This window comes from Rattus norvegicus, chromosome 1 (assembly GCF_021556685.1).
Source record: "Rattus norvegicus strain SHRSP/BbbUtx chromosome 1, alternate assembly SHRSP_T2T, whole genome shotgun sequence".
Taxonomy (NCBI): Eukaryota; Metazoa; Chordata; class Mammalia; order Rodentia; family Muridae; genus Rattus; species Rattus norvegicus.
The window spans coordinates 111,658,057-111,673,650 of NC_141534.1; the positions used below are offsets into that span (position 1 = coordinate 111,658,057).

The window sequence follows — 15,594 nt, forward strand, 5'->3', positions numbered from 1 at the left end:
AAGAAAGAGAGAATTCTTTCTCTATGCTAGATTTCAAGTTCAAAGCTTTAGATGTTGCATGTGCCTCCTGATAGCTGTCACCCTTCTTACAATTCAAGAAAGTGAGCATGTTATTACCATTTATTCTGAAACCTTACTAAGATCATACTTATTTTAGCTCCAAAATGCAACCCAATTTCATCTATCTATCTATCTATCTATCTATCTATCTATCTATCTATCTATCTATAGTTATATTTATTTATTGAAACAGGATCATACTTTGTAGTCCATACTGGCCACAAATTCACTATATATTCCAGGCTGGCCTTGAGTTTTCTGATCCTGCTTCCTCAGTCTCCTGAGTGCTAGTATAGGCATACAACACCAATCCCAGCATGCATTGCCACTCCCAGATTTGCCAGTATCTTAAATTACCTTGTGTAGTTGCCTTAAGCACACTGGTGTCTAATACAAGTCAGCACATAAAGCGGAATACCCTTTAAGAATTTCTAGAAGGATAACATGCGAGCTAATATATGCCATTAAGGAAAGTCAGTATGATTAGAAAACAAAACAAAACAAAAAGCTAGATGGGCAGAGGGAACATTGCTAGTACCTAGAACCTAAGAAGTGTGAAAGCACTAATTTCCTGGTGAAGTCTCTTGGCAGCTACAGAACATGCGTGTCAAAAGGAGTCAGTGCCAGGCAGCAGCAGGTTTCATTCAGCGAGGACCATAAGGTAGAGGAATAAGCCCCGGGGTTTGGAAAGCTGTTAGCCCCATTTCTCAGAAGACTTTGCAGAACTTAGGGGGTGTTGAGCACCAGCTGTCCTGAAAAGAATGTCTAAGCCTCACGTGCTCCTGGACAGGGCTTTTCTTGAGACTTTGACTTCAAAAAGCCGTATCTGCTTGACTGTATTGTTGAAGATCCATAAAACTTATGAAAAGTGGGAATTATAGGTGTTAGCTATACTTAGTTCACAATTTTACAGATCCTGCTGTGTTCTGCAAAGTGTTTGAAACTCTTTCATTATTAAAGCTTTTTCATTTCACCTCCCACGCCTCACCTACGGGACCCTTTCTGACACCAACATGCAAGTAGCCCTGTTCTCCTGAAACACTTTTTTCCCCCATTCCTGTGCTGAACTTTGTCTCACCTTAGCCCTCCTGTTGGCTTTCTCCTTTATCTCTTCTCCAGTGGAGCAGCCCTGTCTAAAATTGCTCCTACTTGCAAGGCTTCTTTAGAGCAGTTGGAATGTATCTTCCATAATCCTGGGATGTGATTGGGGTGCATGAGATTACGAAGAATCTTAAATGTTTTCCACTTATCAGATTATAATGCATATATTTTAATGGGCTGGAGGGATGGCCCAGTGTTTAAGAGCAGTTGCTTTTATAGAGGGTCTGTATTTGAGTCCCAGCAGCCACACATGGAGGCTCACAGATTTCTGTAACTTCAGTTCCAAGGGATCTCATGCCTTCCTTTAGGCACTTCACATACATGGTGTAAATACATACAAGCAGACAAGACACCTATACACATAAAATTAAAAATAACTTTAAACAACGTGCCGATGTTTGTCTTGTGGAGGAGAATATTTTAAAATAATTTACTAGCTTAAGCAGAACATCTGTGGACATTTAAGTATTTCATCTTTGCACATTTGGTCACGATCCTCAGATAAAATTCTGGAGATCTGGAAACTGTGTTCTGGTATCCACACATGTGATTTATTGCATGTCTGGGCTTGTCTGTCTGTCTTATCTATCATCTATATATCTGTCTGTCTTCGTATGTATGTATGTATGTATGTATGTATGTATGTATCTATCTATCTATCTATCTATCTATCTATCTATCTATCTATCTATCTATCTATGTGTCTGCTCATGTACTCTCAGGAATAATAGAATTTCCATTCCACATTTACCAACATTCGATGTCATCATCAGTCTGCACTCTTGCCAATGTTAAAAGGATAAGTTAGAGTTGATTTTCATGACCCTACTTTTCATGTTATTACTCTTAAATATTTTATGCTTGTGATATTTCCATGGTATGTATGTGCATGTATGTGTGTATGTGCATGTGTGTATGTGTGTGTATGTGTATGTTGTATGTGTATGAGTGTGTGTGTCTGCATGTGTTTTGTTTTGTTTTCTTTAAGACAAGTCTGCAGAGTGTGACCCAGATTGACCAGAAAATCACTTTGAACACTTGAGCCGTTCTCCCACTCACAGCAATCCTCCTGCCGTAACTTCTGGAGTATGGAATTATTAGAGAATACATTGACTCCCAGATTCCATTTTATTCATGTATATCCTGTATCATTTATAATACTGCTGCTTTTTTACCTGATAATTTTTATTGAAACCCATACTTAAGAATTCTCCTCTGACTCCCTAGCCTTGCAGAGACTTGACATACAAGGGTCGAGGGGTACACCAGGTTGGGGGTTGGGCGGGGCTCCACCATCTCATAAGAGAAATAAGAGAAGGGGATGGGGGAATGATTGTGGAGGGGGTGACTGGGAGGGGGCAGTAAGCAGGATAGAAAATGAATAAGCAAAAAACTAAATTAAAAAAGAATTTTCCTCTGTCATTTTAAGTCACTTACAACTATTATTGTATTGCTATATCAATTTAACCAAAAGGCATGTGCAAATTAGCCTACATCTACACATACATGTATCACACACACACACATACACACACACACACACATAATGTATGTATAATTTAAATACTCCTGTATAAATGAAAAAATACTAGAGTTATTTCAAGGCACAATTTGACAGGTTTCATATTGCCATTTGCACAGACATTCACATAAGGCATAGTTTCTTCCCTGTCTAATCACATATCCCGAGAAAACCTATCTGAAGGAGGGAACATCCCAGACTTCAGAGGCCTCAATAGCAAACACCTGGGAAGGAGCCAGAGCCATGCAGAGCTAAAGACTCTGTATCTTCAGGACATGGCTACTATAGCCTCCTTCCTTTAACTAACACCAAGTTTCTCATTTTCCAATATTTTCCAATAATTCTACTGTATCTTGAATCCATCCCTGGTTTAATCCACTGATGAGGTCACAGCCCTCAGGATCCAGCCACTTCCCCAGTTACTGAGCAAACGAGCCTTTCATACAGAGATGTAGTCAGTACTCACGATTGAACTTCACTTCCTCTCTCTCTCCTCCATTTCCCTTGTAACCAGAAAGCACTGACACAGTATCTCCCTATAGGTCAGATTGGTGTATGATTTCATAGTATGTGACAATTACATTATATACCATTTACCTTTAACATTTCTCCCACTAACAATTGGAGATATCGTTTATATCAATTTGGACATTGTCTACATCAATAGGTTTTTAATTTTTTTAACTTTTTATTGTAAAGTATTATTTACAGGAATGGGCTATTCTATAACTTACAAAAATATTCGACTCTGATGGGCATCACTGATTTTAAGTTTGTCTGTGGGTAATAAGCCTGTGCTGACAGCTAATGAATGCATGTCTCTACAGGCACACTCAGTAAGCCTCTCTCTTGGAAAAGTAGGTGACTATTTAATTTTGATAAGAACTACTCCCTTGTACAAAGTGTCCTACTACTTCACATTGCCAGTCATAGTTTAGGGATTCAGCTTCCTCTTTCTCTGTATCAGCTTGGGTCACAGTTTTTCTTTGAAGTTTCAGACATTATAATCAATATCTTTTGGTAAACTAGAAGTCATAGACTGCATTTCCCTTATGAGTAATTATGTCGGACATATGCATGACCATTGTGACATCATATATCTCCAGTTGCGATGCTTTCTCCTAATTTTTACACATTTTTTGAAATACAATTGACTGAAAAAGAAACTTTTATGGAGATCTGTAAAATCCTGAATAGTTGTTTACATTTGCTTTATGCAATATATACTTTCCAAGTGTCTTCTCAGCTTGTGGCTTTTTTTGTTTTGTTTTGCTTTTTACTTTTTAGTTTCTTTGAAGAAGAAGAAGATTTTATTTTGATGTGTTTCTTCTCTTAAGGACTATGTTTTGGATGGTGTTGCATCTAAGTAGTGTTTGGTGAACCTGCAGTCACAAGAGTATTTTTTCCAAACCTTTCCTTAAAAAGTGTAAAATTCAGGGTCTGACATTTAGGTGTGTGGTGTATTTTGAGCTAACTTTATAAAGGGTAAATAGAATTGAGGGGCTGGAGAGATGGCTCAGTGGTTAAGAGCACCCGACTACTCTTCCAGAGGTTCTGAGTTCAATTCCCAGCAACCACATGGTGGCTCACAACCATCTGTAATGGGATCTGATGTCCTCTTCTGGTGTGTCTGGAGACAGCTACAGTGCACTCACATAAATAAAATAAATAAATCTAAAAAAATTAAAAGAGAGACTTGATAATCGTTCTTTTTGTTTGTTTGTTTCATTTTTCACACTGACAGTCATGGTTCTACCCACACTTGTTGGGAGTAGAGTTACTTTTGTGTCCTGGTTCTTTATAAGTCACTGTCCCTTCTTACGTGTGCCAGTCTTGCGAATTCCTTCTGCCTACCTGTCTACTTGCCTATCTTAAATTGAGTGCTATGCAAATCTTTCCCTGTAGCTTGACAATAAAACTTGGAAGAAAAGGTAGAATTCACCCTTCTCCTCCTTATTCCCTTTCAATTTTTCTTAACCTTTTCAACAGATGCCAAACAGAATTTTCATTTGTGTTCCTGGCAGATCCGCAACCACTAATGAGAGTAGCCGGTTATGTAGCGATGGCTCTCTGCTGGAAGGTCCAAAGAAATAGGAACTCATTTTGCCATGTTATTGCTCATTTAATTATTACAAAATAAAATATTCATTTCAAAACTGGAGAATCTTTTTAATGTAAGAGCACAACTCTAAAAGAACTGCACCATCTGGGCCCTTCCTGTTCTCATTATAGTTTCATTGTTATCACTCTGGGGATGTGTCTGGGGCATTTCCAGGGAATTTACTACAAAGCCTTAAAGAAGAGAAAAACTGAACGAAATAAATTGTTAACTCATGAAGAATTGGTGGCTGGGATCCAGTGTTATATGTTCTCTAGATATAGGCTTGCATATCCCTGACAGTGATATTTATGCTGTAGATAGAATGTGATTTATGTCGCTGAGGTATAACTTCTCATAATCAACATGTCACATGAGAATGTTAATTCTCCGTCAGATAATCATAAATGATGGGTCTTAAAAGTCTCAGACTTTGCAACAACTTTGAACTTGCAGCTGAAAGCTAGCAAGCTCTGCTGCTTCACAAAGACACTGGAGGCATAGATTTCCCAAATGCATTTGTGTGCACTGAAAATCTGGATGATGACTTTGGAGCAAGGGCTCAATGGGAAGAAACACCCACCCCCAACACACACACACACACACACACACACACACACACACACACACACACACCTCTGTGCATGCATGAACACCTGCAAAGATGTCACATCCGCTGCACTGCCTGAGAGGCACCTGGTGTGGGTAAGTTCTCAATCTGCTGTGGGTAAAATCCTTTTGAGTTTCTTTCTTGGCATTCACGTTAGAATGATGTTCCCTGATTTTTAATAGAATTGCTCACTGAAATGCATTCAACAACTCTATCCCCGTCTAGGGAAAGCGATGAGAAAGACAGAGGAGAGCCTGTGCCAGGTGCCACGCCTGAGCATTTCATCTGAGTCTTCTGATTTAATCCCTGTTCCACATAGTGAGGCTGATCGGTTATTTGTAGACTCTGGAAATGAGAGAGAGAGAAAGGGAGGGGGAGGGAAGGAAGGAGGAAAGGAGGGAGGGAGTGAGGAAGAGGGAGAGGAGAGAGAATTATTTCAACAAGTCAGAAAACTGTTGAATTTTAGAATTACTCTCAGAAATTTGTGAATCTAAAGGTTATCATTTTTGGTAAAGTTACTCATCCAGCATATTCACTATAATTAATAGTTGAAAACACCTTGAGCCACATCTATGTTGAGCCACACTGGATTTCCTTTAGAGGCTTTATATCAGGTAGATGGGGCACATGGCTTAGTAGTTTAGAGTACTGGCTGACCTTCCAGAGACCCCAAGGTCAATTCCTAGCACCCACGTCTGCTCAAAACCATCTGTAATACCAGTTCTATTGGGTCTGCCACCCTATCTGGTCTCTGTGGGCATGAGGCATGCATAATGCACGCAGACATGCGTACAGGCAAAACAGTCACACACAAAAATACAATAAAAAATAAAAGGGGTTGGGGATTTAGCTCAGTGGTAGAGCACTTTCCTAGCAAGCTCAAGGCCCTGGGTTCGGTCCTCAGCTCCGAAAAATAAAAAATAAAAACGCTTATAGCCTATCAACAAATGGCTATTTTGTTCACATTTGGTCCTCATATAGAAATGAGAAAGCTATGTGAGACACAAGTTGGGAAATATACATTAAATGATGTTTGCTTGGTTGAAAGAGAACGACATATATTTTAATTCATCCTGGCAGGTCTTAAAATATTTGGAATCATGCAAGCATTGAGAAGAAATTCTTTGTTTTTTTAAAGGAATTATTACGTTTTTGTTGTTTTTTGTTTTAATTGGCTATTTTATTTATTTACATTTCAAATGTTATCTCCCTTACCAGCTTCTTCTCCAAAAAACCCCTATCCCATCTCCTTCCCCTTACTTTTATGAGGGTGCTCACCCACCCACTTACCCACTCATCCACTTGTGCCTCACTGCTCTAGCATTCCTCTACATTGGGGCATCGAGCCTTCACAGGATGAAGGGCCTCTCCTCCCATTGATAAGACTATCCTCTGCCACATGTGCAGCTATAGCCATGGGTCCTTTCATGTAAACTCTTTGGTCGGTGGTTTAGTCCCTGGGAGCTCTGAGGGCGGGGTGGGGGGTCTGGTTGGTTAATATTGTTGTTCTTCCTGTGGAGTTACAAACCTCTTCAGCTTCTTCAGTCCTTCCCCTAACTCCTCCATTGATATCCCTGTGATCAGTCCAATAGTTGGCTTTGAGCGTCTGCATCTGTATTGATCAGGATCTGACAGAGCTTCTTAGGAGCCAGCTGTATTAGGCTCCTGTCAGCAAGCACTTCTTGGCATTCGCAATAGTGTCTCGGTTTGGTGTCTGCGTATGGGACAGTAGGGCAGTCTCTGGATGGCCTTTCCTTCAGTCTCTGCTCCACTCTTTCCCCCTATATTTCCTTTAGACAGGAGCAATTCTGGGTTAGAATTCTACTGTGAAGAAAAGTTCCTTTGAGAATTATTATTATTTTCATTAACCAAGCTCAGTTTTCTGTTTTGAAACATTACCAGAAGGGCTTTGACCTCATGGTCTTAGGCAGAACAGAGGGAGCGAAATGAAGCAAAGGGGACATGGGACACTGGACAGAAAGTGAGGTGAGGGTGGGGATGGGGGTGTCAGGGTGACCTCATCTGAAGTTGCCTTTGTCAGCATTACTGTAGTTAACTGTTTTCCCTTTACATGCTGCAGACAGTGTGTGCTTTCTGTCTCGGTCTTTGTCTGACTTGGATGGCACAGTACTGTGCCTGCCATCCTTCTACAACGTCACAGTCTCTGCCTTTTAGCTAAGATGCTTGTTTGATGTGCGTGTAGCAGCATCAGTCATGTGACTGGATTGAAAGCCACCATGCTGCTATTTTTATTTTATTTATGTTAGCTGTTTTTACCCTTGTGTTATTTTTGCATCATCTTTGATTCCGTTTCATTTCAATTATTACCTTCTTGGGCCTAACTTTATTGCCATTTAGATGCTGCCCCAGGGTTTGTCTTGCCCGCCTTTAACTTATACAACCTCCTTCAGGTAACATTAAGCTGTTTCACATATAATATAAATACTTTATTATAAGTTTACACTTTACAAGTCTGTAAGTATCTCCTGCCCATTTTCCTTTCTCTGTGCTAGCTTTAGACATAGATTTTATATCTAGATGTGCTACTAGCTAAGTATGTTGTTCATTTTGAAGTGTAAGAATTCCTATTAAAATTAACAATAAGACAATACATTTGTCTCACCTAGGGCTGCTATAAAAACAGTTTGTTGGTGATTTTTTTCCCGGACTTTGCGTTAAAATGTCTGTATTCAGACTTAATTTTGTGAAAGTAATTCCACTGGGAAGAGAAATATATATTAGCAACATCCCTTTATAGATTAAAATATATTTTCTTATTCGTTTATTTAAAAGTGTTTATTGACTTTTTTAAAGACAGGATTCTCAGTGTAGCCCTGACTGCCTTGGAACTAGCTCTACAGACCAGGTTAGCCTCAAACTCTGAGCTCTGAGTGCTGAGATTAAAGGCCTGCATCAGCAGCATCCGTCAATGAATGTACCTTCCTATCTTTCTGGTTTGATAATTTTCGAAGTGAAATCTGAAACTTTTCTCACTACCTTATCGTGCTGCGTAATTTCTAATGGATGCCACTTTGAAATTCCATTGTGGTTGTTATTTATTGGGTGAACTGTGCCTTGCCAGGACTTTCCCTCTGTGGTTTCATGTACAATTTGTAGAGTTCTTTCGCTGTGTGACATCATAGCTTGCCTTAATGTTGAAAGATTTTACACCATCACCTAGATGTTATTTCTTCGTTGAATATTTTGTTTCCATTTATATCCTTTACCATGTTTCCTTCCAGAATTTAAATCCTCTTTATGTGTTCCTCGGATATTGTCACATAATTTTCTGTATGCTATACTGGGATTTTTTATATAATCTTCTGTATGCTATACTGGGATTTTTTTCTTTATATAATCTTCTATATGCTATACTGGGACTTTTTATATAATCTTCTGTATGCTATACTGGGATTTTTTCTTTATATAATCTTCTGTATGCTATACTGGGATTTTTTATATAATCTTCTGTATGCTATACTGGGATTTTTTATATAATCTTCTGTATGCTATACTGGGATTTTTTATATAATCTTCTGTATGCTATACTGGATTTTTTTAAATATAATCTTCTGTATGCTATAGTGGTATGCTCTCAGATGCATCGATGAGACTCCAGCTATTGTTATTCTCATTGCTTTACTGTAGATAAACTCTGTGACTTCAGTTTCACTAATCAAACTTCTAGAAAGTCTAATCTCCATGTGTATCATGGTATCGTGGCTCTGATATCAAGAATGCTGTGAGAAGTTACATTGACTGACTTCCCCCTTAGGTAGATGGCTCTCTGTTGTATACACTTTATTGTTTAGAGCCTGAAATAGTTGCCTTGCAGATTTATCACACAAATTTCTTTTACATTATTTGTTCTATGGCTTGCATGGGGCAAGAATATTCTTTTGATCGGGGTAAGACTATTCTCTTCGTAGACTTGACGGCAAATTTTTTATTCACATTGAACTTGTATAGTGATTTATAGTTAATGTTCACAATTGTCAACAAATCTGACTGTAAAGTTAAAAGTCTCAATCATTTCCTCATGGCATAGACAACCTGGAAAGTCAAAACTTTCCATGGATCAAGTCAGGTTTTATGGCACAGTTAATTAAAGGCTGTAGTCAAGTTGCAAAAGCAACATGGTGGGGATTCAGAAATATGTTCAGGACATAAAGGCAGATGTACATCTGTGTATGATGAGACTAGTCCAAAAATGTTCCTCAGAGGTGATTTTTAAGACAATGTTTGAACTCAATATAGTGACTTTGGATGGTCAGAATAAATTTGATAACTCTTAAGAATCCATGATGAAGCCCACGATCCTGGCTCCTGCTGACTTTAATGAACAAGGATGTTGTTTTGGTAGTGATACCAAAGGCTGCAGATGCAAGGTTGAGAAAGAGGGGAAGGTGACAACCTCACCACACCAAAGGAGCAGCCTAAAAAGAAACCCATCAAAAAGTACTTTAAAAACTATGATAAGAGGGTTGGGGATTTAGCTCAGTGGTAGAGTGCTTGCCTAGCAAGCACAAGGCCCTGGGTTCGGTCCCCAGCTCCGGGAAAAAAAAAAGAGAGGAAAAAAACTGTGATAAGGATGCTGAAGTGTAGTTCTCCACAGTTGATGGCTTGCGGTGGGGGTGCAGGTAGTGAATAACTCAGTTTTCTCTGGGGGGGGGGGCGCTTGCCATTGGGGGTTTGACTATGGTCTATTGAGTATATAGGCAACATAATTGAACTTGGCTTTTTATTTTTATAATTTTTTAGGGCAGATACAGGGAAGGATGTGGACATGAAAGGATCAGAAAGAAAGTGTGGTGAAACATGTGATATGAAATTCACCCCAAATATCAATAAAAATATTAATTTGAAAAAAAACCTCTCTAAACTGAATGCCATAGAAGATGAGGCTAAAAGCATGTAAAAACTAGAGGATGGGGTGGAGTGCTGTGAGTTGCTGTCTTCTGGCCAGGACATGGCTGCTGCACACATGGACTTACTACAGTTGTTGACATGTGAATGCCCTGTGAAAAATGAAGTCAACAAGATGAGTTCACATTCCAACAGGGAGTACTACCTGGACTCAGTGGCCTACAAGGAGAAGACATGGATTAGGGGAGACAATCTGGGGGGTGGTACCTGGGACAAATACAAAAGGGTGAATTGACACGTAGTTTGAATGCATGAAATTGAGATCTGTCTGTGGTGCTCATTCTGAAAATGGATAGGGTTGACATTGCTCTATATGTGTGGTGTGAATGCCCTGTTTAGAAGAATCAGATTGTCAAGTCCTTTGGAAATTAATTGGACTACTACACTTTATAAACATTAAATAATTTGAACTATGAAGGAGTATTATAGAGAGGTTTGATAGGCAAGGATAAGACTCAAAGCTATTTAGAGTCGGTTGTGTAGGACAAATATGTACATGTACAATACATGATTTGGGTTCACTGACTATCTGCTAAGATCAGTGAAAAGGATCCTTTGTGTCTAGACTTTTTTCTTACACAAGTTCATGGAGAGTGTGAAGTAAGAGAAGTGTTAGCTCTCTACTAGGTGGCTTTACAAAGAGTAAGAACTCAATACATATTTCATAGGCTTTAAATCCTTAAGAATATCTCTTTTGGAATCCTGAACCGAATGTTCTTGTTATTGTCTGAAGGGCTGTTAGGCTAAAAGTAAAACTTTCCACTTGCTCAGGTTAAATAATCCAGGAGGTGTGAAAATAAGAAAGTGGTATACAGAAATACAGAAAGTGATCCCAAGAAATAACCGTTGGAGAAATGTGAAAAGAGATGAAAATTATGGCCCAGAAGCTCTGGTGGTTAATTTTAACTGTCAACTTGGTGAAACTTAGAATCACCTGGAAAGAGAATCTCAGTGAGGGACTGTCTACATCAGGTTGGTCTGTGGCATTTTGGGGAGACATTTCCCTGATGATCTAGCCCATATGAGTGGTACCATTCCCTAGGCAGAGGATACTGGGCTATGTAGCAATGGAAGAGGCAAGCTGAGCAGTATCTATGCATGTATTTGTTCTCTGTCTGCACTTGGTTATCATCATCACCAGTTCTTCAAGTTTCTACTCTCTCTTCTCCATGCTGATGGACTATGTTCTGGAATTATGAGGTAAAATGAACTCTTTCCCCCTAGGTTGTTTTTGTCAGGGCATCTTATCACAGCAACAAGAAATGGAATTAAGACAGAAGTGAAAAAATAGAATTTCTAGAAAACCACCACAATGATACATTCTCTAATGTATGAAATAAAGATAAGAAGGGCGTATTTGACTGGGTTGTTGGAAGTTTATGGTAACTTCAAGAATTAGTGAGGTAGACAATTTGATAGAGGAACAGTATGAAGTTTGACTGAGAGATACTGAGGCTAAGGACACTGCCAACCCCACTAACTCCCCCAAGAAACCTGAATGTGAAAGAAAACTAGGGTTATACAAGATGAAACACTGGGTAAAAATTATTTTATGAAGTAAAACACACACACACACACACACACACACTTATTTAGACTGTGTTTTGAGAACCAATAGAGAGGGAAAGTTTGAAAACTTAACAGAAAATATTCTTAATGACAGTGGGGATGTGTTGTGACCATCTCTTTTGCACACAGCTGGTGGGTGTATAAATTGGTATAATCTTTTTCTGAGAAGCAATTTGATAATGTCTGTGAAGAGCCTAAAAAATACAATATTTGACTCCATGAGTCTCCTTATAGAGATCTACCCTGTGGATAGAGCTACAAATGTAGCTAAAGGCTTAATAATCACACCATCATTTATAGTAATGAAATTGAAACAATCTTTATCTCTGAAGGAAGTCATACTTATATAAATTATAGTGTATTTGTGGAGTCCTAACATAACTATTCAAATCTTATTTTCAAAGACTTAAATTATTGGGGGAAATGTTCTCGCAATGTATTATTGAGTGAAAATGAAAACTAAAAACCAGGAATTATAAATTAGTACAAAGGATATATAAACTTAAAAGAAAAACAAAACTATAACACTTGATGCGAAAAAGTCAAAACTGACCAAAATGTCTGGATATATAGATAAGGAGAAGGGACTGTACAGAAACATTGTTTTACGTAGAGAAAAAAGGAGGAGGTGAAGAAGGATATTTTTAGATATGCAGAAGGATGTCAAGAGAATTTCTCTCCAAAAAGAAGGAAGGAAGCAGTCTTTACCTTGTTACTTCTTTTCCTCTTTCTCCTTCTCTTCTCCTTCTTCTATTACATCTACACTGTGTCAACAATATATATTTAGAAATAAATAAAAGTCTAAGGCTTCTTTATAGTGTTTGTGCATGTGTGTATGTATGTGCGTATGCATGTGCATATACATGTGTATATGCATGTGTGTATATGTGTATGCATATGTGTGTATATGTGTGTATATCTGCCCACATTTGACAATTTCCACCTTACTGTTGAGAAAAGCTCTTTTCCCACTGAACCTCGAACTCACCGATTTGTTCTCCTGCAGCCAGCCCTAGGGACCTTCTTGTCTTTGGGGCTTCAGCACTGGGGTTGAGATGCATGCTGCCATATCTATCTTTTATGTTGGAACTAAAGATCTGAACTCAGGTACCCATGCTTGTGGAGCAAGCACTTTACCAATAAGTCTTCTTCTGGGCCTCTCAGTACATACTGGATTCCAGTAGTAAGGAAAAATAAATTAAAGTTAGGCATGGAAGAAATCTGCTGAAAGTTCTGTTCAAGGATATTGTACATCTACAACTCAGTTCACAGTCTATACCTGTGCCTTCTTTTTTTTTTTTTCATCCAATTTAATAAATACTTCTTGATGATTGCACATGGGGTAAGGCTGATTGGTTGTTCAGAAAGATCACTGCGATGGTGTTTTCCTGACACTGTGGAGTCTTCCATAGTGAGTGGAATGACTTGTATGATGTCACCGTCAAAGCAGCAAGACTGCATTTATGCACCCATCATTTTCAGGATTGTTGGTAACTTGAGCATACTTTCCCCAAATCACCTTGCCTCTTTATGTCACAAGGCCCAGCTCACTCACATTCACTTCAATGACTGTCCCTTTGGTGATCACACCCAGGGTTGTATATAATGGGGAGGAGGGATTCTTTTTCACACTGATTATAGGCAGGCAGAAGGTAGCTTTCAGCTCAGGGTATGTAATATGGGCTTTTTTGAAACATAGACCCATTGGCCTAACGAACCTTTCATATTTAGGTGGTTTTCTTGTAAAACCATCACCAACAAAGCAGACTTTTGTAACCATTCTCTTCCATGCCTTCTTTTTTCCTTTTCCTGTTCAAATAACTTTCAATACTTCTGTTTCTCCCTGGGTATGAACTTCTGGTAGAGGGACCTCCCATTTTCCCACAAATCTTTCCATTTTTTGCTTAATCATGTTGGAAAGTACTTTTACTCTAGACTGCCCCTCTCTGTCAAGCAGTTAGGCAGGCACTGCTCCCTGTGGAGTCATCCTTCTGCTTGGTGTTTCTCTTTTCATGCATCTTAATGGTCTTCTTCATTTGTATTTTCTCGGCATGGCACAGGCTGATGTTTTTTGTTTTTTGTTTTTTTGTTTTTTCCTTCTTGGAACGTTCATGGACCTTCCGACCTTCTTTCTTTCTCTTTTTCTCATGGTAGTCCAAACGATACCCATATTGTTTGCAGTGCAATTCAATATATTCATTTTGTGGCATGATGACAGCCGCAGAGCAGCTGTCCGCGAATCCCGGGTTCCAAAATCTTCTTAATTCCTGGGTATAACTGGTCCATGAACCTGCTTCACTCAGGCCAGAACGGGAAAGGGTAGTCCTATCTATACCTGTGCCTACTGTGATAGAAGTAGAAATGAAAAAACTAGGAAGAGCCTGGGTGTGTCCAAGGCAGATAATTAGAGAAGTAAACAAACTCCCAGGTACCTGATGGTACCCAGGGTCTCCTTAAGGTTATTCATGATTGAGTCCCTACTTTATGTAAAAACGAGGTGACTATCTTAGTGTTGGGGAATAGAAAAGATGAGGTATGAACGTAGGACTTTGGGCAAATTGTGGAAGAGTTTAAGCACTTTGAAAGTTTTGACCATAAGTAAACCTGAATGGGACACAAGCTTAATGTGAAAAACTGGCATATTGGACGAAGTAAAAAGTGAAACAGAAGTATGTGCCTGGGTCAGCTGGAGCCAAGGGTATAGTGGCAAGGGTGAGGCGAGATGCTGATCCAACCTCTGTCAGCTAGAGGTCACAGACAACACTGACATAGATATTTAAACTACCTCTCTGGAAAAGAGTGACTGAGGTTATTCTTCCTGTGATGAAAGAATCAGAAGCCATGAGAGCACGACTGTGTCATCTCCGCATGCTTACTAAATAAAAGGAATTATCAGAAGGTTGCTTGAAGATCAAAGGTACCGAAGAGTAGATGTGGTTGGGTGCAGTCGCATGAAACTCAAATAGCCAAAGGAATTCATGTGAGGACTGATGAAGAATCAGGGAAGGGCAGTGGGAGGACAGGTCTTTACACTACACTTGGGTAAAGGGAGAGGAGAGGGGTCTTCTTAGAGAAGAAGCAGTCTCCACGGTAGAATGTTACATGAAGCAGAAATACTGGACAAAGCCAGCTCATTCACACTTGGAAAAAAATTAAGAAATAAGAAAGTAGTGAGTTTTATCAGGAGAGAGGGGCTTCTGTGAAAGAGTGGACTTTTAATCTTGGAACATGTTTGAAAGAATTTATAAAGGAAACCAGAAGGCTGGAAAGTTGTATCAGCTAGCTAAGAATACTAGCTGTTCTTCCAAAGGACTCAGGTTCAATTCCCATTACCCATATGACAGCTCACAATTATTATAATTCTAGTTCCAGAAGATCCAAGACCTTCACACAGATATACATGCAGGGAAAACATCCATGTATGTAAAATAGTTTTAAAATGCTAAACTTTAATAAAAAGAAAGACAACTAGAAATGAGCAAGAGCACATGGCAGATCAGAGCCACAAAGAGGCATTGTGAATTGCAAGGAGTAACTCACGCCTGAAAATGACCTCAGAGAGGCATTGTGGCCCAAAATGGTTATTTTGAGGCCCTTCCTATGAACCAACTGAGACATACACAGTGTGAAAACTTTATCATGCTAGAAGCCTTCAGTCAAACAGCAAACTGCAGAAGCCTCTGTGATACTTCATAAAGCTAATTCTGT

General features: G+C 39.1%; 1 protein-coding gene and 1 pseudogene across 3 annotated transcripts in view; one reads left to right on the forward strand and one right to left on the reverse strand.

Moving 5' to 3' along the window:
• The window catches only part of Nell1 (neural EGFL like 1), an 890,282-nt gene that overhangs the window by 772,213 nt on the left and 102,475 nt on the right, over positions 1–15,594 (forward strand).
• On the reverse strand, positions 13,328–14,096 carry Nsa2-ps7 (NSA2 ribosome biogenesis factor, pseudogene 7; annotated as a pseudogene).